Source organism: Nycticebus coucang, chromosome 21 (genome assembly GCF_027406575.1).
Source record: "Nycticebus coucang isolate mNycCou1 chromosome 21, mNycCou1.pri, whole genome shotgun sequence".
Taxonomy (NCBI): Eukaryota; Metazoa; Chordata; class Mammalia; order Primates; family Lorisidae; genus Nycticebus; species Nycticebus coucang.
The window spans coordinates 51,375,091-51,402,166 of NC_069800.1; the positions used below are offsets into that span (position 1 = coordinate 51,375,091).

At 41.9% G+C, this 27,076-nt stretch overlaps 1 pseudogene; it reads right to left on the minus strand.

The window, feature by feature from the left end:
- Positions 1-1,247: 1,247 nt before the first annotated feature.
- Positions 1,248-17,273, minus strand: LOC128573526 (60S ribosomal protein L10a-like; annotated as a pseudogene).
- Between the last annotated feature and the right edge of the window lie 9,803 nt (positions 17,274-27,076).

The following is a 27,076-nucleotide window of genomic DNA, read 5'->3' on the forward strand; positions in this document are numbered from 1 at the left end:
TTAATCTCCCACATCTCACCCTGAAGGAGCCCTCCCCTATCTGGTTCTGGCTGCACCCAGCTGAGGTGGATGGTGGCTGAGGTACCACTTGGTGGACAGAGCTTAGTATCCCTACACAAGGGGATCTTTACACACCCCGCACAAGAAAGTGATGGGCAATTAAGCCTGGAGATGCTGGGGTCCAGGCCACCAAGGGGCCTGAAGACTAGTGAGCTGCCTGAAGGAGGTAAGGCTCTGTCCACTGTGGTCTGGGCCAGGACAAGACGCTGCACCTTTAATCACTTCTTCCTGGCCATGCCCTAAACTGCAGAGTCCTGTAGGTAAATCACCACTGAAGGCCCTCTGTTCTCCAGGACTTGCTTCTCACCTCCCCTCCTTCTAGACCGGTGGTTCTCAACCTTCCTAATGCGGCGATGTTATTTTCATTGTTACAAAGGGGTCGTGACCCACAGGTTGAGAACCGCTGTTCTAGACCTTCCTGCCCATCTCAGAGTGTCCCATCCTGATGGTTTTGTACTTGGTTCTCTTTTCTCAGCCTAGTTCCATCCATTTCGCAAATTATCTGGACTGCCTGCCCAGTTTACAAATCAAAATAAATTAATTTTATTACAAAAATAATTCTTGCACATTTTAGGCAAGTTAGGGAAAGAAAACAAAAATAAGCACAAAGAAAAAAATTGAAAATCACCTTTATCACACCTCCCAGAGACAGCCACTTTTAAACCTCATGTGTTTTCTTCCTTTTTTTCTTTGACTATATATCACCTAAGTGCATTTTTAATGGTATTAAGTACGTATATTGTTAAGTTATGTCATGGCTCGTGTTTCAGGCATTTTTTTACAATTAGCTTCTATCATAAACAGTTTCCCACAGCAATAAACATACCTCCATGTCACTATTTTAAAATACTAAATAACATCTCTGTTATCTAACTAACCCCTATCATTGGTCGTTTGGATTGTTTCCAGTTCCCTGCTCTCATGTTAAAGTTTAAAGACATATTCTAGCAATTAGATTGCTGTACACATCCATGTCATCATTGAAGTACAACTACGGGGTTAAAAGTTTGCATGTTTCCAAGGCTTTTAATAAATACTGACTAATCTCCCTTTACAGTGTTTTAGCAATCTTGCTTTCTTTCTGGAGCATGGCATTATTCTCTAGCCCCAAAGAAATCAGCCATTTTCTTTGTGATTTTCTTGGGGGATGGGGGAAGAAGCATCATTAAGATTTATTAGAATATGCCTTAATACAGGTGCTGGGGCTTGCCCATGGTGCTCTTAATGCTGGGACATTCTGCCAATTCTTCTTAAGCAACGACACCAAGAAGTTAACAGCCAGGTGGATGTTGTACACCAGCTCATCATCAGCCAGACACAGTCAGACACAGAACCTTTTTCATCTAGAACTTGAAGATGAACTTCACCTCATCAACTTTGGCCACCATGTTTTCACTGAGTGCCAGCAGGGAAGGAAACTTGCCAGCCTTAATTAGACCGGGGCCAAGGATTCGTGGGATCTGCTTGGTAAGAGACTCTGAGACCAGAAAGGCATCATTCTTAGCCATCTTCTTGACCAGTTTCTTACTTTGGTTCAGTTTCTTCAGCACCTCAATGTCCAGTATGTCCACAGCCTTGGCCTCATCACAGTGCTGCTGGTCCCCCAAGACACACTGAGAACTTGGGGCGGGGAGTGGACTTAAGGCTGACGGTGCCAGGGAAGCATTTGTCCTTCTGAGGATCACGGTTTTTCAAGCTGATCTGCAGCTCCACCTGTTTGCAAAAACTGCCAGCGTTTACTGGTTCTGGTGCAGCACTTCCTGCTCTGCCTGGTACAGACTATCGTGAGAGACTTTGCCGCTTGTAGTGCTCGCGCTGCGATAACTGGAAAAGATGATCCTTTAATCCACTCTCAAAACCTTTATTTACATATATGTAAATAAACATTTACATACCCATGAACATTATATAATACTGCTTTGGAAGGGCATTTTTGTATCCATGTAGATGCAATCAAATCATACTATATATTTTATTCTGTTGTTCCTTCTAGTTCAATCAATACTGTTTTTGAAATTTGTGTTAATTTACGTGACTCTTCATTTTAACTACTGTTTAATTTTTGTCCTCATTTTTAGAGTTCATTTTCCAAATGATGTAATTTGTGGCCATTATTTTGCTATCATAAACAATGCCACAATGAACATCTTCATCCCTACATCTTTATCCTTACTAGAGTTCCTATGCAAAAGTGGATTGCTGGTTGATAGGGTTAGTGGGGCTTTTCAAACTTTTTTGACTCACATAAGAAATACATTTTACATCATAATCTCCACAAATACAAGTAACCCTTCTCTTTGTTACTAGAAAAGGGTTAAAGCATTGGGATATGTTTCATTCTATTCAATTCAGCTTCTTTTTTAATGTGGATCACAACTCAATAAACTGATTTTACAGTATATGAGTATTTGCCCCCATGAGGGTCATAACCCACAATTTGAAAAACAATGAATTAAAATATATTTGGTTTCACGAAATACTTTGAAATTACTCTCCAGAGAGGATACACTCATTTACAAAGCATTAGGTTCTCATTTCCTTACATTCTAACCAGAATTTGATTTTATCTTTTTTCTTTTCAACAGCTTGATGAGCCTATAGCAATATGTCATTGTCCTAATTTTTCTTTCTCTAATTACCAATAAATCAAGCTTCTTTTTATATGTTTATTCACTAATGGAGGTTCTCAAACACTGAGTTTGCCTATTTTTCATATTGAGTTGCCAGAATTTTTCTTGCTGATTTATTGCTGAGTTTCTTATATCGTTTAGATTTTAATCATTTGGTGGTTGTTGAAAATACACAGAAAATATCTTTTCCCATAATGCAGATCATTTTTTTAACTTTGTGATCTCATTTACTGAGCAGAAAACCATCAATTGTTCTCTTTATGGTTGGGACTTTTTGTATCTTATTTAAGAGATGTTTCCCTAACCCAGTATCATAAAGATTTTTAAATGTTTTATAGCTTCATAAACCATCTGAAACTCATTGTTCTGTAGTATGAGATCTAATTTTATTTTTTACATACAGTGAATCATTTTCTCCAACACCATTAAAATAACCCATCATTTCTCCACTGACTTCTGTTGTTACTTCTATCACATACCAAATATCTACATATATAGGTTTTTTTCTGGATTCTTCTCTTCTGTCTCATTTTTCTATATGTTCTTGCATTAATAGCATGCCTTGAAAGGTCAAATGACTTTATAATATGTCTTACTATCTGGTGGGATGATTCCCTAGCTTTGCTCTGATTTTTGAGAATAATTGTCTTAGCTACTCATGGAAACTTATTCTTCCATGCAAATTTTGTAATTTCTTTAATTCTTCTCCTACAAATACAGTATTTAGTAAGAATTACATGAATTAACACCATGACAATTGTATTTCTTACCATCTACAAATATAGTGTATTTCTTTATTTATCTGGTTTTCTTTTATCTCCTTAATGGATTTTCTCTGACATGCTTGGTTAATTTCTAGATAATTCATTTTCTTGCCTTTTCTTCTCCAATTTAATCTCCAATTAAATTAAATCTCAAAAAAAAATCTCCAATTTAAGGGAATAGTATCTTCTTGCAAAACATGCAGGTTTTCAATATACTTCCCCTCCTGACCCTGCCTCCTCAGTCACCTCTTTAGCAAGAACGAACCTCCAAAGACCTCAGAAATCCAGACCCTACAAGGACCAGGCAGAACCAGTGAGTCATTAGTCAGATGAGCAGTTGCCAAGAGTTGTCAGTCTGTAGGAAGTGTTAAGAAATCTCTGAGACTCTAAGAGAACTTTAGAAATAAAATAAGATGGCAAAAATCATATTGACCCTAATCATTCTCACGGACATCTCTATATGTAATTGAAGGTAATATAGTTGAACCTTGAACAATGTGAGGGTTAGGGGTGCTGACCCCTATGCAGTTGAAAATCCATGCATAACGTTTGAATCCCCTCAAGTGAACTACCTATGGTCTGCTGTTAATCTAGTAATAACACAATTAACACATATTTTGTATGTTATACATATTACATACTGTATTCTTACTAAGCTAAGGACAAGAAAAGGTTATTAAGAAAATCTTAAGGATGCTGGGCACAGTGGCTCATGCCTGTAATCCTGGGAGGGATTACACTCTGGGAGGCCTAGACAGATTGCTTGGGGTCAGGAGTTCAAGATCAGCCTGAGCAAGAGCGAGATCCTGTCTCTAAAAATGCTAGAGCATTTTGTGTTGTGGTGAGCACCTATAGTTCCAGCTACTTGGGAGACTGAGGCAAGAGGATCACTTGAGCCCAGGAGTTGGAGGTTGCTGTGAACCATATATGACACCCTGTCATGTTACTGAGGGCAACAAAGTAAGATTCTGCATTAAAAAAAAGAGAGAGAAAATATATTATGGTACTGTACCATATTTATCAATACTATAAGTTTCTTTTTTCTTTTCTTTTCTTTCTTTTTTTTATTTTTTAAATTTTTTTATTAAATCATAGCTGTGTACATTAATGCGATCATGGGGCACCATACACTGGTTTTATAGACCGTTTGACACATTTTCATCACACTGGTTAACATGGCCTTCCTGTCATTTTCTTAGTTATTGTGTTAAGATGTTTACATTCTACATTTACTAAGTTTCACATATACCCTTGTAACATGCACTGCAGGTGTAATCCCACCAATCACCCTCCCTCCGCCCACCTCCCCCCTTCCTCTCCTCCCTTTCCCCCTTCCCCCTATTCTTGGGTTATAACTGGGTTATAGCTTTCATTTAAAAGCCATAAATTAGTTTCATAGTAGGGCTGAGTATATTGGATACTTTTTCTTCTATTCTTGAGATACTTTACTAAGAAGAATATGTTCCAGCTCCATCCATGTAAACATGAAAGAGGTGAAGTCTCCATCTTTCTTTAAGGCTGCATAGTATTCCATGGTGTACATATACCACAATTTATTAATCCATTCGTGGATCGATGGGCACTTGGGCTTTTTCCATGACTTAGCAATTATGAATTGGGCTGCAATAAACATTCTGGTACAAATATCTTTGTTATGATGTGATTTTTGGTCTTCTGGGTATATGCCTAGTAGAGGAATTATAGGATTGAATGGCAGGACTATTTTTAGATCTCTAAGTGTTCTCCAAATATCTTTCCAAAAGGAATATATTAATTTGCATTCCCACCAGCAGTGTAGAAGTGTTCCCTTTTCTTCACATCCACGCCATCTTCTTTTTTGAGACAGAGTTTCAAGCTATCACCCTGGGTAGAGTGCTGTGGTATTATAGCTCACAGCAACCTCAAACTCTTGGGCTTAAACTATTCTCTTGCCTCAGCCTCGCAAGCTGGGACTACAGGCTCCCACTACAATGCCTGGCTATTTTTCGTTGTTGTTGGTGTCATTGTTGTTTTAGCTGGTCCGGGCCAGGTTCAAACCCACCTGCCTCAGTGTACGTGGCCAGTGCCCTACCCACTGAGCTATGAGCACTGCCCAATACCATAACTTTTTTTTCTTTCTTTTTTTTTTTTTATTAAATCATAGCTGTTTACATTAGTGCAATCAAGGGGTACAATGTGCTGGTTTCGTATATAATCTGAAATATTTTCATCCAACTTTAATATAGCCTTCATGCCATTTTCTTAGTTATTGTATGAAGACATTTGTTTTCTGCATTTAGTAAATTTCACCTGTACCCATTCTAAGATGCACCATAGGTATGGCCCCACCAGTTATCCTCTCTCCACTCCAACCTCCTCCCTCCCATCCCCTCCCTTGGCCCTTTCTCCATATTCTTGTGCTATAGTTGGCTTATAGCCTTCATATGAAAGCTATAAATTAGCTTCGTAGTAGGGCTGAGAACATTGGATACTTTTTCTTCCATTCTTTTTTTTTTTAATTTTTTTTTTTTATTGTTGCAGTTTGGCTGGAGCTGGGCTTGAACTCACCACCCTCAGCATATGGGGCCAGCACCCTACTCACTGAGCCACAGGCACCACCCATTCTTGAGATACTTTGCTAAGAAGAATACGTTCCAGCTCCATCCATGTAAATATGAAAGAGGTAAAGTCTCCATCTTTCTTTAAGGCTGCATAATATTCCATGGTATACATGTACCACAATTTATTAATCCATTCATGGGTCAATGGGCACTTGGGCTTCTTCCATGACTTAGCAATTATGAATTGGGCTGCAATAAACATTCTGGTACAGATGTTTTCGTTATATTGTGATTTTTTGTCTTCTGGGTATATACCTAGTAAAGGAATTATAGGATCCAATGGCAGGTCTATTTTTAGATCTCTAAGTATTCTCCAAACATCCTTCCAAAAGGAATGTGTTTGTGTGCATTCCCACCAGCAGTGTAGAAGTGTTCCCTTTTCTCCACACCCACGCCAACATCTCTGGTTTTGGGATTTTGTTATGTGGGCTAATTTTACTGGAGTTAGGTGATATCTCAAAGTAGTTTTGATTTGCATTTCTCTGATTAAGGATGATGAGCATTTTTTCATGTGTCTGTAGGCTGTGTGCCTGTCTTCTTTAGAGAAGTTTCTCTTCAAGTCCCTTGCCCAGCCTGAGATGGGATCACTTGTTCTTTTCTTGCTAATACATTTGAGTTCTCTGTGGATCCTGGTTATTAAAGCTTTGTCAGAGGTATAACCTGCAAATATTTTTTCCCATTCTGAGGGCTGTCTGCTTGCTATACTTAATACGTTTTTAGCTGTGCAGAAGCTTTTCAGTTTGATCAGGTCCCAGTAGTGTATTTTTGGTAATACTTCAATTGCCTGGGGAGTCCTCCTCATAAAATATTCACCCAGGCCGATACCTTCAAGAGTTTTCCCTGCACTTTCTTCTAGTATTTTTATAGTTTCATGTCTTAAGTTTAAATCTTTTATGCAGTGAGAGTCTATCTTAGTTAATGGTGAGAGGTGTGGGTCCAGTTTCAGTCTTCTACAGGTTGCCAGCCAGTTCACCCAGCACCATTTGTTAAATAGGGAATCTTTTCCCCACTGAATGTTTTTAATTGGCTTGTCGAAGATCAAATAACAGTAAGTAGCTGGGTTCATCCCTTGGTTCTCTACTCTGTTCCAGACATCTGTCTTTCTGCTTTTGTGCCAGTACCATGCTGTTACGATCACTATCAATTTATAGTACAGTCTCAGGTCTGGTAGCATGATTCCTCCTGCTTTGTTTTTGTTTCTGAGTAATGTCTTGGCTATTCAAGGTTTTTTCTGATTCCATGTAAAACAAAGTATTATTTTTTCAAGATCTTTAAAATATGACAGTGGAGCTTTAATAGGAATTGCATTAAAATGATATATTGTTTTGGGTAGTATAGACATTTTAACAATGTTGATTCTTCCCAGCCATGAGCATGGTATGTTTTTCCATTTGTTAACATCTTCAGCTATTTCTTTTCTTAAAGTTTCATAGTTCTCTTTATAGAGAATTTCTGAGGGGTCTGTTTTTATTTCATCTTTATCATTTCTGATTGATGAAATTAGAGATTTTTCTTTTTTACCTGGTTAGGTTAGCCAAAGGTTTATCTATTTTATTGAAAAAAAGCCAACCTTTTGATTTATTGATCTGTTGTATAATTCTTTTGTTTTCAATTTCATTTAATTCTGCTCTAATGTTGGTTATTTCTTTTCTTCTGCTGGGTTTAGGGTTGGAATGTTCTTCCTTCTCCAGTTGCTTGAGATGTCCTGTTAAGTTGTTAACTTCCTCTCTTTCCATTTTCTTGAGGAAGGCTTGCAGTGCTATAAATTTCCCTCTTAGGACTGCCTTTGCAGTATTCCAGAGGTTCTGATAATTCGTGTCTTCCTTGTCGTTTTGTTTCAAAAATTTGGTAATTTCCTTCTTAATCTCGTCTATGACCCATCTATCCTTCAGCACAAGGTTATTTAACTTCCATGTTTTTGTATGAGTATGCAGATCCCTGTTGTTATTGAGCTCAACTTTTATTCCATGATGGTCTGAGAAGATGCAAGGAATAATTTCTATTTTTTAAAATTTGCTGAGGTTAGACTTGTGACCTAGGATGTGATCAATTTTGGAGTATGTTCTGTGGGCTGACGAGAAGAATGTGTATTCAGTTCTGTTGGGATGAAATGTTCTGTAGATGTCTGTTAAATCTAGATGTTGAATGGTTAAATTTAAATCTAAAATTTCTTTGCTTAGCTTATTTTTGGAGGATCTATCCAACACTGCTAAAGGGGTGTTAAAGTCTCCTACTACTATGGAACTGGAGGAAATCAAGTTGCTCATGTCTGTTAGAGTTTCTCTTATAAATTGAGGCACATTCTGGTTGGGTGCATAAATATTAATAATTGAAATTTCATCATATTGAGTATTACCTTTAACAAATATAAAGTGTCCATCCTTATCCTTCCTTCCTTTGGTTGGTTTAAAGCCTATTGTATCTGCAAATAGGATTGCAATGCCTGTTTTTTTCTGCTTTCCATTTGCCTGGAATATAGATGACCATCCCTTCACCTTGAGTCTATATTTATCTTTTAAGGTATGATGAGATTCTTGTATGGAGCAGATATCTGGCCTGAGTTTTTGTATCCAGTCAGCCAACCTGTGCCTCTTTAGAGGACAATTTAAACCATTCACCTTAATTGAGAATATTGATAAGCTTTTTGAGAGTCCGGTGGACATTTTTAATCCTTTTGCGACTGTGGAAGTTGCAATTTGATCAAAATTTTCTGGGTGAGTTTACTTTCGTTGTGGAGGATTATGCTGGTCTTTATGGAGGATAGGTCTGAGAATATCCTGAAGAGCTGGTTTAGTTATGGCAAATTTCTTCAACATGTGAATGTCATTAAAGTGTTTAATTTCTCTATCATAATGAAACTCAGTTTAGCTGGATACAGGATCCTGGGTTGAAAGTTATTTTGTTTTAGGAGGTTAAAAGTTAATGACCATCCTCTTCCAGCTTGAAAGGTTTCAGCAGAGAGATCTGTAGTTATTCTAATATTCTTCCCCTTGTAGGTAATGGTTTTCTTATGTCTGACTGCTTTCAAAATTTTCTCCTTCATATTAACTTTAGTGAAACTGATTATGATGTGTCTGGGGGATGTCTTATTTGGGTTGAGTCGTGCTGGAGTTCTGAAACTGTCTGCTATCTGAATTTCAGAATCTCTTGGCATGTCTGGAACATTCTCTTTCATAATCTCATGGAGAAGAGACTCTGTGCCTTGTGAAGCCACTTCATCGCTTTCGGAGAGCCCTATAAGACGAAATTGGTTTTCTTCGAATTATCCCAGAGCTCTCTGAGAGAGTGATCTGTTTTTGCCCTCCATTTCTCTTCCTCTTTGAAAGTTTGGGAGTGTTCAAAAGCTTTGTATTCAACGTCAGAAATCCTTTCGTCTACTTGTTCCATTCTGTTACTGAAGGATTCTACTGTATTTCTCTGATCTTTGAGGGATACAGCTTCTTGTCTCAATGTGCCAAAATCTTTGGTCATTTGGTCTTTGAATTCGTTGAATTCTTGAGACATCTTTTGGATTGCTGCTTGGAATTCTAATTCGATCTTATTTGCTATCCAGATTCTGAATTCGGTTTCTGACATCTCAGCCATTTGCTTATGCATGGGATCTTGTACTGTATCTGCCTTGTTGTTCTTTGGGGGAGTTGATCTACTCTGATTATTCATATTGCCAGAGTTTTTCCATTGATTCTGCCTCATGATTGTTTTTCACCGTTGCCTCTGGCTGTCCTCAGAGTTGAGGAGGTGTCTCTCCGAGATTAGACCCTGGCAGGATCACTATATTATTGCTGGATCTTTGTAGGGAGTGATCCTGTGTAGCTCTTCTGGGACTTCCCCAGCCAGGGAGTTCTAGCTGTGGGAGCAGCTCCAGAGTGTGGCACACCCAGGTCCAGCAACAGGGCAGGGGATGGTGCACAAGGTTCTGTTAGAACCCGGCACCCAGTGACTTTGGCACAGACAGCCCAAGGCTCCAGCAGTCTCTGGCCAGGAGGAGGGCTCCGCGCATAGGCAGGGAGGACTCCGGAGGGAGGGCACGGGTCATGCTGTTACCAGAGTCCCTGGCTGGACAGGCAGGCTGATGTGGAGGCAGGGAGGGTACAGGAGGGAGGACACGGGTTGCACAGCTCCCAGAGTTCCTGGCCAGGTTGGGTGGAGGCCCAGTGGACGCTGGGCGCTTGCGCAGGGCCTTGCATTTGTCTGCAGAGTCCCTGGCCGGGACAGGCATGGGGAGGCCCGGTGAGCACTGCTTGCTGGATCGAGTGGTTTACAGCAGAGTCCCCCGGCAGGGGCGGGCACGGCTTGCTGGGTCATGCTGGAGCCCACAAAGTCCCCCAGCAGGGGCGGGTGCAGCTCACTGGGTCACTTGGGCGCCGACGGAGTCCCCTGGGAGGGGGTACGGGGGTAGGGTGGGACTCGGTGTAGCCCCGGGAGTCTCTTGCTGGGGGAGCACTTAGTCCTGCAGACGGGGGGGGGGCGTTGGGGGGGCACTGCTCAAGAACCTCCTCCTTCAGTCTCAGCAGGGGTTAGGCTTCTGGTTCATTATGTAAGGGGGGAAGGGTGTACTGGAAGTTCAGAATGGCAGGGAAGACTCCAGTTCAGTTTCTCTGCCTAGTGAGAGAGCATTCAGAGACACAGCAGGGTCCCTCTGAGGCAGTAGTCCCCACGTCCCACAGCACTCACCTGTGGGGTGAGACAAGATGTCCACAGTTCACCGTTTGTCTGTAGGAGCAGACGAAGAGAAAAAAGAAAGGAGACAGAAGAACAAAGAGACCACAGCTTTCTTGGGGGAGGGGATGGACATTTTTCCTTTCAGATGAATTTTGTACCTGAAGCTTGGTTTCTTGAAGTCCCAGCTTGCCTCAGCAGAGGTGACCTGCAGTTATCATTTCTCTCTTGGCTGGGCTCCCAGTCTTCTGCTTTATTTGGGCTGTCTTTGGACATTGTCTTCCCTTTTGGAGAGGAGCCTCTTTCGGAAGCTGCTTGCAGTCAGCCATCTTGCCCTTCCCCCTCACTATAACTTTTTGATGTCCGTTTATAAGATGAATTGCCTATCGGAAATGATAGGCAAACATTTCAGACCTCAATCTACAGAGCATATCGAACAATTTCACCCTTCATGACTTTGCTCTTGGAAGCACTCATGTCATGACTTTGCTCTTGGAAGCACTTTAGCATCCTAGTGGCACCTTATATGGGTCCCATGGTGTTATTCAAGGTTTATGATATTGCACTAAATGCAATAAAAATATGTGAGAAGCTCAAGAGACCACTTTTTACTGTGATACACAATTTACTGGAGAGACAACTGCTCACACAGAGATGATTAGTGTCTAATCATATGCTTACAACACTTGAGCTCACTACAATATCAACAGGAGGTGGCTACAAAATTAATCCACTAGTACTGTACGCACTATAGCTAATTTTACTCAATTATGATTTAATACTGCATCTTCATGTTTGTTTATATTTCTCCCAGTTGCAAATGGTGCCCAATCAGTGTGTGCATAAGTTTTGATAAATTTTAACTTTTGGTAATAGATTTTGCATATATTTTTATGGTAATGATGCAATAGACTAGTATCTACATATATTTTATGCATTCATGAATACTTAACTTTTTCTTTTTTGAAAATTAGGACAATTTCTAGGAAATTGTCACAATCTCCAAAAACTTTCCCAATATATTTATTGAAACACTCTTCATATTAATGGATCCCTTCAGTTCCAATCTATGGGTTCAAAGGTCAACTATACTTTAAAAATAACTACTTGTAGTGTTGGGAGAAGGGGAGATGATGTTAAACTGCCTTCTAAGGAAGATGGGTGTGTTTAACTATAGGACGCTGGTTTCTTTAAGCCAGTAATGCAAGTCTGGGGCCAGAGCTGAATTGCTTGTAATAAGTGGTGCAAATATTGGCTTCCTTCTGAGTTGTTCCTTCATGCATCACTCAACCTCTCTTCTAAACAAATGTTGAGCAAACATTTATTTAAACAAGAAAGGAGATATTGATTTCTTAGTTGCTCTAGGCACCCACATATCTCTGGCTGGCAAGGCCTGGGGGAAAAATTGATAGATAGAAAGGGGTCCTGGCAAGAATGAAGCAGAAGCCCAAACCTAGAGGAACCATGAAATCAGATAGACCACCAAAGCAGCAACTGGGGAACAGCAATCAAGGTCAAAGCCCTTTCACAGGAAATGTGTGGCACATGCAAGATGGAACAGACTTCTCAAATTGGGTAGCTGTCCAGTTATTGAAATACCAGTCTATCTCGCAACAGAAAAATAGAATGGCAAAATATCTGAGTAAGCAAGTTTCTAAATGAAGCACAACAAATGGCCACGATGAAAAAAATAAAATGTTTAGCTTCACTAGAAGCTATTATTTTTTCTTGTCTGATTGGCAACATTTCTTTCTTTCTTTTTTCCTTTCCTTTCTTCCTTTCCCCCTCCTCCCATCGTTCTTTCCATTCTCTCTCCTCCTCTCTGTCCTTCTGATGGGGCTCATCGTTGAGGGCGTGGTGAAAGGGCATTCTCAGACACAGCTGGTAGTTCTGTGAATTGGCACAGCTTTTCTGAAGGGCAATTTGGCAGACTATATTTAAAAATCCGAAAGACAAGCTCTCTTTTTGATCCAGCAATCCTACTTCTAGGAATTTCTTCTAAGGAAATAATTAGAAGTGAGCACACAGATGAATAATAGCAACTTAACATTTCCTGGGTGTTCACTCTGTGCTAGGCAATATGCTAAGCGCTTTACACTTCACTCATTTGGCCCTTATGGCAACATGCGATGTCGTGAGTACTACCGAGTCCATTTTTAGGTGAAGAAACCGGGATCCATGGAGGTGTTCTAAGTGAAGTTCAAGCAGCTAGAACTGATCGAGTTCAAACCTTGATCTCTAAAACCCATGCTCTGAACTACCTTGCTATCCTACACTCTGGAAACCGTGTGTACAAAAGATGCTCTACATAGTAGTATTTAAAAATAGCAAAAATTTACAAATAAGTTAAATGTGGAAGAATTGAGGAATGATTAAATCGTGTAGAATCATCTGATAAAATATCTAGTCATTAAAAATAAGTTCTGAAAGAACAACATGGGGAAATACTCATATTAAGTGAAAAAACCATGATGTATAACGGTTATAATCCATTTTGATTTTAAAAATGCATCCATAGCATTTTTATGAAGTTCAAAAATAGAAAAGACTAGTCAGTAGTGATCGAGGGTGGAGGTAAAAGAGAAGGTCGATTAAAGTTGATTGGTAACCCACAGGGGTGCTGTAAATCCTCTGTATCTTGGGTCGCATGGATGTAAACATATATTTAAAGTACTCCAATTGTAGAGTTAAAATTAGTATGCTTTATTTGATTATGAGCGTTATATCTCATTTAAAAGTGCATAAATGGATAGAAAAGCGCTGGAAAAGGAAGAATGGGGAAATATTAGCAATAACTGTTTTGTTTTGTTTTTATGAGAGAAGCTAGAAAAAAATTATTGCTGGGTGGTGCCTGTGTCTCAAAGGAGTAGGGAGCCAGCCCCATATACCAGAGGTGGTAGGTTCAAACCCAGCCCTAACCAAAAACTGCAAAAAAAGAAAAAAAAAAGAAAGAAAGAAAAAAGAAAGACAAAAATTATTGCTAGGCATAATTTTGTTTTTCTTTTTAATTATTTTTTATTAAATCATAACTTTGTACATTGATGCATTTATGGGGTGCTAGGCATAATTTTCATTTTGTTCTTTTGCTATTCTTTTCTTTCTCTTTCCTTTCCTCCCTCCCTTCCTCCCTTCCTTTCTTCCTTTCTTCTCTTTGTTGTTTTGTTTTTTTTACAACAAGCCTATAGAAAAAAAATAATGCCAAGGTCTTTGGTGGAGCAGGGCGGTGGGTGGGAGGCAGTGCAGGGAAGAACACGCACATAAGTGCCGGGATGTAGCCCAGATCTGGAAGTTTGGAGATGGAAAGAACTATTTAAACTCTCTAGTCCTGGGTGCCAACCTCAGTCTGGTCTCATAGGCAGGACTATCATGCTTCCAAGGACAGAGAGAAGTGAGGAGAGAAGCCCAGCCCTTCTTTGAGGGTAAAGGTGTGTGAGAGGCTCTGAGTAGCCTTAGAAGCCACCCACTAAGACAAATTCCTCTGACTTTAAAATCAAGCAGGGCAAGTGCTGCGCAGAGCCTTCCTGATGGCAGAGGCAACTCATTGTTAAGCTGCCAGTTGGATGCCTTGTTGCTCACTGGTGATGACACCAAGCCATCAGGGAGTATATTGACTGTCAATCAAAAGCCTTTCTGGCTGCAATCTTCTCTCTTTTAAAGGACAGCTTCTGCCTGGGTACAGGAGTCAGGATTGGGCCACCTTGGTAGATGAGTCCACTTCCAGGGCAGTGATGAACTTAAGGACATGCAAGGCAGGTTACTGTAGGTGCTTTCTGAGATCCCAGCTTGAGCTCACTTACAATAATAAATCTTGCCAACTAAGAAGTTGATCAAGGCTCGGTGCCTGTAGCTCAGCAGCTAGAGGGTCAGCCATGTACACCGGTGCTGGCCTGCCAAGCAACAACGACAACTACAACAAAAAAATAGCTGGGCGTTGTGGCGGGTCCCTGTAGTCCCAGCTACTTGGGAGGCTGAGGCAAGAGAATTGCTTAAGCCCAAGAGTTTGAGGTTGTTGTGAGCTGTGACAGCACAGCACTCTACTGAGGGTGACAAAGTGAAACTCTGTCTAAAAACAAACAAACAAACAAAAAAAAGAAGTCAATTAAAATTTAAAAATTAGATATGAAAAAGATTTAGTATATAAAATTACTGGTAATTATTTAATAGGCTTAAGTATACAATGAGGGAAAAAAACTGAGAATTAGCATCTTTCCATCTTCCTCACTAAGAAACACCAATTTTATTGGGGCCATCAAATGTGCTAAATTTTTAGTTTAAAAAAAATTCCACATTTTCTAGCCTAAGGGTGGCATATAAGACAGTTGTGACCCTTGAGATGTAGACTAGAAATTTGTGGAAAATTTTCCTTTCTTGATGCAGTCATTTTCTTCTTTTCTTTCAGGATGGAATAAGAACGTGATGGCTGGAGCTGCAGCAACTGTTTTGCAATTATGAGAAAAATCCTGTAGAACCCAACCCTGACATCTTTGAAACACTAAACCAGTGATTTCAACTGCCTGACTCTTTACTAGTTGCTTATTTAAGCCACTGGCTTCTCAGGCTTTCTGTCACTCTTTATAAGCGATCTTTAACTGATCCACCCAACAATGTAAAAATCATGTAACCAATACAAAATGGGAAGTTTGGAGAGAAAAGATGGAAACCATGCAGCAGTGCCAATCTTTCATTGCATGGAGTCTCCATCTAGAATTGATATATATGGCTAAAAACAACAATGGCTACAACCTCATGATGTTTTTAGAGGGATCTTTAAGGAGCTAATGCCTATTTTTTGAGACAGAATTTCACTCTGTGGCCCTGGGTAGAGTGTCATGACATCATAGCTCACAGAAATCTCAAACTCTTGGGCTCAAGTGATCTCCTTGCCTCAGCCTCCCAAGTAGCTGCAGTAAGGGATTACAGGCACCTGCTATAACCCCAGGCTAGTTTTTCTATTTTTAGTAGAGATGGAGGGTCTCGCTTTTGCTGAGGCTGGTCTCAAACTCCTGAGTTCAGGTGATCTACCAGTCTCAGTCTTCCAGAGTGCTAGGATTACAGGTGTGAACCAAGACACCCAGAAATATATTTCTTTTGGTAGAGAAATAGCTTTCTAAACTTCACAAATTCTTTCTTTACTTTCATTTGTAAATTTCCACTAAATCCAAGTAAAGTAAATGAAATACCCTTCAAAAATTATTATAACTTTGAACATTTTAAATAAAACTATTTCTGTTTATCTATCTATATATGTGCATTGAAAGATATTTAATTTGATGGTCATCTCATTTGAATCAGGCTCATTTCAGGCTTTTTGCTTTTGTTTTTATTTTCATTTTATTTTTTAAGGCAGAGTCTCACTCTGTTGCCCTGGGTAGAGTGCTGTGGCATCAGCATAGCTCACATCAACTTCAAACTCCTGGGCTCAAGCGATCCTCTTGCCTCCGCCTCCTGAGTAGCTGGAACTACAGGTGCCTGCTGTGATGCCCAGCTAGTTTTTCTATTTTTAGTAGAAACGGGGTCTCGCTCTTGCTCAGGCTGCTCTCGAACTCCTGAGCTCAAACGATGTACCAGTCTCGGCCTCCCAGAGTGCTAGGATTACAGGCATGAGCCACCATGCCTGGCCTTTGCTTTCGTTTTTAAACTTATAATATTGAAATGATTGTAGATTTACAGAAGAGCTACAAAGATGGGACAGAAAATTCCTATTTTCCCTTCACCCAACTTCTAATGTTAACATCTTATGTATTGATGCTGCATTTATAAAAATTAAGAAATGAACTTGGCAATTGGTAGGATGCTATTAATTACATATTTCATTCATATTTGATCCAGTTTCCAAACAAGGATCCCACATTTCATTTAGATGTCAGGTCTCCTTAGTGTCCTCTGGCTTATGACCGTTTCTTGGTCTTTTTTGGTCTTTCATAGCCTTGACACTTTCAAAGAGTGGCGGTCAGATATTTTATAGATTGTCCCTCAATTTGGGCTTCTCTGGCATTTTCTCATGGTTCAACTGAGGTTGTGGGTTTGGGGGATGAATACTTCAGAGATGTTGGACTCTCCTCTGAACATTATATTAAGGGGTACCTGATATCTTCATGACCTGTCGCTGGTGAGGCCAACCCAGATCATCTGACTTTTTTGCTTTATTCTTTGTACTTTTCCGTATTGCTTTAATTCTTTATAAAGAGCATGTGAAAAGAGTGAACTCCATAAATGTGAGGGTTAAATGTTTTATTTGAAAGACGGAATTGATGTCCAAGGCTTGGCTGGAAGAAGGAGGACAAGATAAGTATAGATGCAAGATCAATGTTTAATGGCCTGGAGGCCGGCCTGGTGGCAGGGGAAGATGGAGATGACTGTGAGATTTATGTCACTGTCAGCAAAACAAAGAACAAGGGCCTGGTATGGATATTTTTAATATAATATATTTCTCTTTAGCCTCTAGCCTGGGGTGACAGTGGATGCTACTCCGCTAGCGTAGTTGGAAATAGCATGACAAAGAGAGCTGATTCTGCCGGGAAGGTGAGTGGGGCCAGGAAGCAGCCCTGACTGGGCACCATCCGTGCTCCAGGTGCTTCACCTCGTTTGTTTAATCTTCACAACTCTGCTAGCTAAGCATGATGAGCATCTCCATTAGATGGGGAAATGGAGACTCACAGAAGTGCAGGGACTTGCCCAAAGCCACACTGCCAGTTAACCATCAAATATCTACCAGGCAATGTGCTGAGTAGGCACAGGAAAGCTACTGTTGGAATCTAGAGCTCTGTGACACCAGCCTGTACTGTTTTTCTTCCACCTCACACCGCCTGCTTCCTAGGGAGGATGCGGAGCAGGTGCAGAAATTCCAATCACAGGGAAAGATGATAAGTGCCTGCAGCTATACCCATCCATGGGACTTTTCTTATTCTTCATAATGTCTCTGTCTCCTCATGTATCAGAGGATCACCTGGCGTGAATCCCTGGGTCAAGATTCCGCTACTTTCTGGATGACTTGGATAACTACCCTATCATCAGGTGGGATCAAGGGTTTGGGGTAACGGGGACAGGCTTCCCCTAACCTCTTCTTAGTCAGGGATGCAAGAAGAAAGAGATGGAGGCTGGGCACAGGGGCTCAGACTTGTAATCCTAGCACCCTGGGAGGCTGAGGTGGGCAGGTTGCCTGAGCTCAAGAGTTCAAGATTAGCCTCAACTAGAGTGAGACCCTCATCTCTAAAAACAGCTGGGCGTTGTGGCGAGCACCTGTAGTCCCAGCTACTCAGGAGGCTGAAACAAGAGGATTACTCGAGCCTAAGATTTTGAGGTTGCTGTGAGCTCTGACCCCACAGCAGTCTACCAAGGGTGACAAAGTGAGACTCTGTCTCAAAAAAAGGAAGGAAGGGAGGGAAGGTGGGAGAGAGGGGAGAGAAGAAACTGCTTGGTTTTAAGATTCCTTATTCCAGTTAGCCCTAAGGCCAGCTCATGTTTTGCTTCTCCTAAGGATGGACTTGAGCTGAAGGGGAACCCCTTTTTAGTAAAGCTAATTCAAATTGTGTTTCTATAACTTTAAACCAATGTGGGCATCTGGGTATATTTACTATTGAGTAGTAACCATGACGATGAAGATTTTTATGGTGAAAGTGATAGAGGCAGAGATGCTGGAAGTGGTAAAGGTCATGGTGCTGCTGCTGTGGACAACATTGGACTTGGGTGAATTCGTGATGGTGAAGGCGGTGACAGCAGTTGTTGGTGGTGATGGTGGTGACGGTAATTGGTGGTGGTGTGATGATGACGGTGGTGCCTTTGAGGGTGATGACGAAAGTGGCAAAGGTGCTAGTTATTAGACAGACTAAAGATCAGGGGCACCAGAATTTCGATTTCTCCAAAATTTGCCTTTCTTTTATACTTTGTATTTCTACAATGGCCCCCGGGAGTGAAACAACTTAGAATTTCATCTTGTCAAGCCCCGTGGATGAAAACATGACTGAAGAGTCGAAATGCATTCATTTCCCCCGTGAAGTCCTGCTGTGTGTATTTTTTTTTTTCAATAATGCACACAATTCCCCGGGGCTGTCTTTTTTTTTCTATTTGCCACAATATGTCATGATTCTCTGTGAAATTTGGGAGCATGATGACTTCATACTTTTCAACACATCAAACCTAGGAGCAGAGTTTACCATGCCAGCAACGTGCCAGGAAGTCCTGAAGACTGCTGGGATGATCCACCCTGCCTTGACGTGGGCTTGTTGTTGGCAGCAAAAGTTTGGGAGGACGAGGGCGCAGCACAAGTGCCTGTGAGTAAGCAGGTGAAGAGCCTGTAGCGTGCACGTCTGTTCCTCTCGCCCAAGGTCTGCCTAGATCTTCTCCTTTTCTTCTCCTTCTCCCTTCCCAGAGTGAAGCAGCAAGGCAGCAGTGATGCTCACATTGCACTCCAAGAACCTACCGCATTAGAAATCCAACAGAAGGGCAGCGCCTGTGGCTCAGCGGGTAGGGCGCCGGTCCCATATGCCGGAGGTGGCGGGTTCAAACCCAGCCCCGGCCCAAAAAAAAAAAAAAAAAAAAAATCCAACAGAATAGCTCTCTACCCTACGAGGTATTCTAGGACAAAAGCAAAGTTCAGTTAATATGTCCTAAGTGCCAACAATGAGCCACACGCTCATCTAGGTGCTGGGGATATAAGGCGGGGGCGGGGGGCAGACAAAACCCCAGCCCTCCTACATCTGACAGCCTAGTGAGTTTAAACATGTCTCATTTGGGGCGGTGCCTGTGGCTCAAAGGAGTAGGGCGCCGGCCCCATATGCCGGAGGTGGCGGGTTCAAACCTAGTCTTGGCCAAAAATGCAAAAAAAAAGTCTCATTTTTATCACACAGATATGGATAAGAATGTTCCATATCACCACCGCTTCTCTCCATGACAAAATTGTTAACTTTCACAGAAGTGTGCTATTACGCCTGAATAGTGGAACAAAGTAGCTGGTTTAGAATTTTATTTCAAAAAAAAGTGTGGTATGGCACACCTTTTGGGTGCAGGACATAGCTGCAAGAGGGACTCTACCTGACAAATTTAAATGTTGCAATTTGGTTGTTTGCCCCCTCACATCAACCTGAAACAAATAAATAAATAAATGAACATAAAAATAGATTTTAAAAACTGTGAACAAAGTGCTTACAGATGCTGAGGGTGTCAAAAGTTAGGCAGAATAGGTAAAGGCACCCAGGTCTGCCCCTTCTGGTGACTTCTAGCTGTTGTTATAATGATTGTGTTGGAGGAAACTGAGGCTTAAAGAGCTCAATTGACTAGACGGAGAACAGACAGTGAAGGTCAGAGCTAAGATTCTTTTTTTTTTTTTGTAGAGACAGAGTCTCACTTTATGGCCCTCGGTAGAGTGCCGTGGCCTCACCCAGCTCACAGCAACCTCCAACTCCTGGGCCTAAGCGATTCTCTTGCCTCAGCCTCCCGAGTAGCTGGGACTACAGGCGCCCGCCACAACGCCCGGCTATTTTTTGGTTGCAGTTTGGCCGGGGCCGGGTTTGAACCCGCCACCCTCGGTATATGGGGCCGGCGCCTTACTGACTGAGCCACAGGCGCCGCCCAGAGCTAAGATTCTAAGTAAGGTTAGCCTAATCCCAAAACCTGCGCCCTTGACCAATTCTATGCCATCTGCACTGAAGAGTTTTTGTCTCTCACCATTCTTTGGGGACTAAAACCCTCGGCTGCATCCAGTAAACTGCTTACTTTTCCCAATATCATTTAGAAAAACTGCCCGTCAAGGCATCCTGCCTTCCTTCGAATGAGGCCTGGGTGCATGGCCAAATGATGTCATTCCAATGCTTGTCTCTATTACCCAGACCTCCTGGAACTATGGCTCCTTTTGCGTCTAAGTTGGATTTTTCAGCATTGCCTATGATTCTACCACTTCTTATTCTTCTAACAAATGATCTTTTCCTCCAGTTATATGAAGCCCACTTCTGTTGCATAACAAATAACTGAACTGGCACATAGCCATTTTACCCTCTGAGCCCCACTTTGGACCCAAGCAAATTTTGTCATCTGCTAACTAGAAAGAACAACTCCCACCTCACAAGAATACCTGGTGTCCTGGCGCCAGGCCTTGCTAACACCCCTGGTTCCCAGCCCCTTCTTCAGATCCTAACCTTCCAGGACAAGCTTCCCCTTCTGCATGGGGGCTGCCAGACATGCAGATGCTGCACACTCAGCAAAAGCAGTGGAGGAGCCTGAGCTGTGTTTGAGCTTCCCCGGGAACACATGGATGCACCCTCCTGTGCTCTGGCTGGCCAAGGAGAGTGGTGATTAACAGTATTCTTGTTCAGAACATGGGTGGAACAGGTGATAGCTCAGCAAGTTCAGAATCACAGCCACAGTCAATCTCTCCATCCCTAGGTCTATTTTTAGGTCATCACAGATGCTTATTAAGGCCACATACCAGGGCTACAGGCCAAAGAAGAGACTTTCCTTTCCCCTTTTTTCTTTTTTTTTTTTTTTTGTGGTTTTTGGCCAGGGCCAGGTTTGAACCCACTATCTCCAGTATATGGGGCTGGCACCCTACTCCTTGAGCCACAGGCACCACCAAGAAGAGACTTTTCTTGGAGAATTTATCAGTCAGGTTTGCAATAATTTGCATGTAACAAATCTAGCCAAATAAAGCTTCATTTTTCTCAACTAACAAGAAGTCTGGAAATAGGCAGGCCGGGCCAGTACAGAGGCTCAAAGAAATCTTTATGGACCAAACCTCTTTCTCTCTTCCTGGTCTACTATCCTATAGCTGGCTCATAGTCACAAAACAGCTGCTTCACTTCCAGACATCTCACCTACATTCCAGGTGGGATCAAAAGCATAGGAAAAGAGGAAAAAGGATGAGCCTTCTGAGTTCCACCTTTGTTCCTGAGGAAGAAAAGAAATTTCCAGAAAGCTCCATCCAGATTTCCACTTATTTCTCATTGGCCAGAACTGGGTCAGAGGACCACCCCCAGTTGCAAGGAAATGTGGTCACATTGTTATCCAAACAAAATCGGGATTCTGTTAGTGAAAGGGATCACAGACATTGGTTAAGTAACTAGTAGTGTCTGTCATAGAAGATGAGATGGAGAATGGGTCATCACTGAGGAAAGCCTCTGAGGGGTTGAGTCTCAGCTTCTCAGGAAGAAAGAAATGGACACATTTCCACTGCCCTAGTGTGGAAAGTTAGAGGTTGGGGGATGTTCTGAGGGCTGCTCACAGTCCCTTTCTTATTGCCACTATGATCTACAGAGATAACCAGGAGTCACATAAATATGCCCTTGAAAGATGGCATTGAACTCAGAGGTAGTGTGTAAAAAATGGAGGTGCCTGTAAAAAAAGGGGTCAAACAGTGTTGGTTTTAAATCCCAGACCTGCCAAATACCACCTTTGTGACTTTGGGCAAGTCACCTAACCTTTCTGGGCCTCCCATTTTCTTTTTTCTTTCTTTCTTTTTTTTTTTCTGAGACAGAGTCTCACTTTATTGCCCCTGATAGAGTGCTGTGATATCATAGCTCACAGCAACCTCAAAGTCTTGGGCTCAAGTGCTCCTCTTGCCTCAGCCTCCCAAGTAGCTGGGACTACAGGTGTCTGCCACAATGCCCAGCTATTTTTTTGTGTGTGTGGTTTTTGGCCGGGGCTGGGTTTGAACCTGCCACCTCCAGCAAATGGGACTGGCGCCCCACCCCTTTGAGCCACAGGCACCGCCCAAGCCCAGCTATGTTTTTGGAGACATGGTCTCACTCTTGCTCAGGCTAGTCTTGAACTCCTGAGCTAGGTGATCCAGTAGGTCCCAGAGGGCTAGGATTACAAGCATGAGCCACCATGCCTGGCCTGGGCATCTCATTTTCTAAATGGTCACAGAGGCTGACTGCCCATAGCTCAGTGGTTAGGGTGCCCGCCACATGCTCTGGGGCTGGTGGGTTTGAATCACTTAAGCCCAAGAGTTTCAGGTTGCTGTGAGCTGTGATACCAGGTCATTCTACCAAGGGTGACTAGTGAGACTCTCTCTAAAAAAAATAAATAAAAAAAAATTGAAAATAATAATACATGTGTAGTTTGATCTCATTTTATTTAAAATTATTTATCTATATATCATTATACAATTTTTGCTCTTTATATGTTATGTGGTCTGTGTATATTTATGTCTATCTGCCTAGACTGCTATCTGGAATGATGGTCACCAACCAGGTGGTGAGGTCGTGGGTGATTTTTATTGTCCTCTTTGGACTTCTCTAACTTGCTTATGATGAGCACACACTGTTTTACTGTTTTACAGAGGAAAACTGGACTTTTGGGCCAAGATTGGTGACTGGGCACATCATTCATTTCACCCCTCTCTAAATATCCCACCCAAATGACGCAATGAGCATTTCATAATTCTAATGAAAGCTATCAAAATAATAATAAGACCTACGTCTTAGAATTATGAGGTTTAAAATCTGGCACAGAGGTTGGGCATAATGGCTCACATCTGTAATCCCAGCATTCTGGGAGGCCAAGGCAGGTGATTGCTTGAGCTCAGGAGTTGGAGACCAGCCTGAGCAAGCGTGAGACCCCCCCGTCTCTACTAAAAATAGAAAAATTAGCCAGGTCTGGTGGCTGGTACCTGTAGTTCTAGGTACTCAGGAGGCTGAGGCAAGAGGATTGCTTGAGGCCAGGAGTTTGAGGTTGCTGTGAGCTATGACACCATAGCACTCTACCCAGGGTGACAGAGTGAGAATTTGTCTCAAAAAAAAAGAAAGAAAAATCTGGCGCGGGGTGCTTGATAAGATTATTTGCATTCCTCAGTCTCTTATAGCTCTAAGAGAACATAATTACAGACCTTTTCTTTTTTTTTTTTTTTTTTTAGAGACAGAGTCTCACTTTGTCACCCTCAGTAGAGTGCAGTGGCATCACAGCTCACAGCAACCTCCAGCTCTTGGGCTTAGGTGATTCTCTTGCCTCAGCCTCCAGAGTAGCTGGGACTACAGGCACCCACCACAACACCAGGCTATTTCTTTGTTTCGGTTTGGCCGGGGCCGGGTTCAAACTCGCCACCCTCGGTATATGGGGCCAGTGCCTTACTCACTGAGCCACAGGCCCTATCCAGACTTTTTTTTGTTTGTTTGTTTTGAGACAGTCTCACTCTGTCACGCTAGGTAGAGAGCTGTGGCATCATCATAGCTCACAGCAACCTCAGACTCCAAGGCTCAAGGGATCCTCCTTCCTCAGCCTCCAGAGTAGCTGGAACTACAGGAGCCCACCACACTGGCTAGTTTTTATATTTATATATATTTTTGAGACAGAGTCTCAAGCTGTCACCCTGGGTAGAGTGCGATAACATCACAGCTCACAGCAATCTCAAACTCTTGGGCTTAAGCGATTTTCTTGCCTCAGCCTCCCAAGTAGCTGGGACTACAGGCACTCACCACAACTCCCGGCTATTTTTGTTGTTATTGTTGCGGTTGTCACCGTTATTTTTTTTAGCTGGCCTGGGCTGGGTTGGAACCCGCCAGCCTTAGTGTATGTGGCCGGTGCCCTACTCACCGAGCTACAAGCACTGCCAAAGTTTTTATATTTTTAGTAGTGACAGGGTCTGGCTCTTGTCCAGGCTGGTCTTGAACTCCTGAGCTCAAGGGATCCTCCCTCATCATCCTCCCAGAGTTCTTGGATTACAGGCATGAGCCACCACATCTAACCATTAAAGACGTTCTTAGCCCTTCTTGTGCCATGGCTCTTTTGCAGTTGATGGAGCCTTCTCAACACAATATTTTTAAAAGAATAAAATTCTATACATAGAATTGCAAAAGAAATCACTTCTATTAAAATAGTTTCAAAATATTTAAAAAGCAAATATGTCATTGAGTAGGTAACATGTGCACTTCCATGTTACAAGATTAGCAGCATGTCCAATCATGACCATAATTTCAAAGTTATGATGAGCATAAATGATATTTTGCAATAATTTCAACAACAGCAATGTGACAGGAAAATACCCGATTTCTATTGCTGATGAAGTAACAGTACAGACTAAGGTGGTTGCTTATGTTCCTAATCAAAGGAAATGCTTGATTTAAGTTGAACTTGGTGAAAATAAAGACTGCTTTTCTCATCCAACTTCAAGGATATTCTAATTTAATAAAATACGTATTTCCACATATCTTTGCCTAAGTCTGTTTATTTGTTTGTTCTCTTTTTTGTTTATTACAGGCTTTGCTCAAATCTACAATGATATTGTAGATATCAAATTGAAGGAAGAGATTTAGGCTAAAATGTACTGGAAGCTGGACACATGGGAAAAGGGCTTATTACTGGGAGCTTTGGTGTGACTACCCGTTAGGGAGCCCCAAATATCAGGATCTTTAGGTCTTTCCACAGCCATGTATTCCCAACATGTGAAGCTGGTCCAATTTTCCAAAATAGACTCTTCTAGCTTCTTTTTAGGAGAAAACAATTCTCCCTTAGAGAGTATATTCCCGTGCTTTTTTTTTTTGGAGACAGAGTCTCACTTGTTTGCCCTTGATAGAGTGCCATGGCATCATAACTCCTTCAACTCTTGAGCTCAAGCAATTCTCTTTGCCTCAGCCTCCCAAGTAGCTGGGACTACAGGCGCTTGCCACAATCCCCAGCCTTTTTTTGGAGACAGGGTTTCACTCGGACTCATGCTGGTCTTGAACCTGTGAGCTCAGACAATCTATCCACCTTGGCCTCCCAATATGCCAGGATTACAGGCGTGAGCCACCGCGCCCAGTCCAACTCCATCTTTCTTATTTGCTGTTCTCTACCTGCTGTCCAGCACAAGGTTTGACATATAATGGTCTCTTAGTAGACCATGTCAAATGATCAAATTTGACTTAGATGTGCCTTCAGGAAAGAATGCTGATTTTCATCATATTACTGTCCCAGCTCAGCACCCGAAGCACAGTGGTTACAGCGCCAGCCACATACGCAGAGGGTGATGGTTCAAACCCAGCCCGGGCCAGCTAAACAACAATGACAACTGCAACAACAACAAAAAAAAATAGTCGGGCGTTGTGGCAGGCGCCTGTGGTCCCAGCTACTTGGGAGGCTGAGGCAAGAGAATCGCTTCCAGTGATTCTCAGCCTTCCTAATGCCACAATGTATTTTCTTTTTTTTCTTTTTCTTTCTTTCTTTTTTTTTTTTATTAAATCATAGCTGTGTACATCAATGCAATCATGGGGTACAATGTGCTAGTTCTATATACAATTTGAAATATTGTCATCACACTGGTTAACATAGCCTTCACAGCATTTTCTTAGTTATTATGTTAAGACATTTATATTGTACACATAGTAAGTTTCACATGTACCCTTGTAAGATGCACCGTAGGTGTGGTCCCACCGATTATCCTCCCTCCTCCCATCCTCACCCCCTCCCCTCCCTATCCCCTTTCCCCGTATTCTTGGGCTATAATTGGATTAGAGCTAGTTATAAATTGGTTTCATAGTAGGACTGATGTATTTTCATTGTTACAAAGGGGTCACGACCCAAGGTTGAGAACCACTGGCCTAAGCCCAAGAGTTTGAGGTTGCTGTGAGCTATGACATCACGGCCCTCTACTGAGGGCAACATAGTGAGACTCTGTCTCAAAAATAAAAAAGGAAAAAAAGAGAGAGAATATTACTGTCTGCTTAACAATTATGTTTCTTGTCATCAACGAGCACACTGACATTCTGGTTTCCCACCTTAGGCCCAGGAGCCTGGTACATGTAATTCCACCTCTGCGAGAATTCATCAGCTCCTAAGCCTGTGAAGAATCAAACAAATCTTAGTTACAGAAGTGTATGCTGCCAGCCCGGCATGGTGGCTCACAGCTATAATCCTAGCCCTCTGGGAGGCCAAGGTGGGTAGATGGCTTGAGCTGAGGAGTTTGAGACCAGCCTGAACAAAAGTGAGACCCGTCTCTACTGAAAATAGAAAAAATTAGCTGGGTGCGGTGGTGGGAGCCTGTAGTCCCAGCTATTCTGGAGGCTGAGGCAAGAAGATCACTTGAGCCCAAGAGTTTAAGGTTGCTGTGAGCTACAATGATGCCACAATACTCTAGCCTAGACAGCAGAGTGAGACTTTGTCTCAAAAAAAAAAAAAAAACAGAAAGAAAGAAAAAGAAATGTATATTGCAAGTGAATTTGATAAGAAGACTTGTAAGAGAGGGGAATTAATCTGGAGGATGTAACTACTTATACAATTTTAAATGCTTCACTGAAATTGCCCTCTCAGTGAGATAAGAAAGAGGTTACCTAGAATGTTAACATAGCTGCGGCTGTAAGAACAGTGTGCAAGGGCATTGCTAGAAACTGGTTGGATGGGGCAAAAGCCATAGGTTAGATTAAATCTATACATGTCTTGGGTAAGGTGCAGTGGCTCTGTC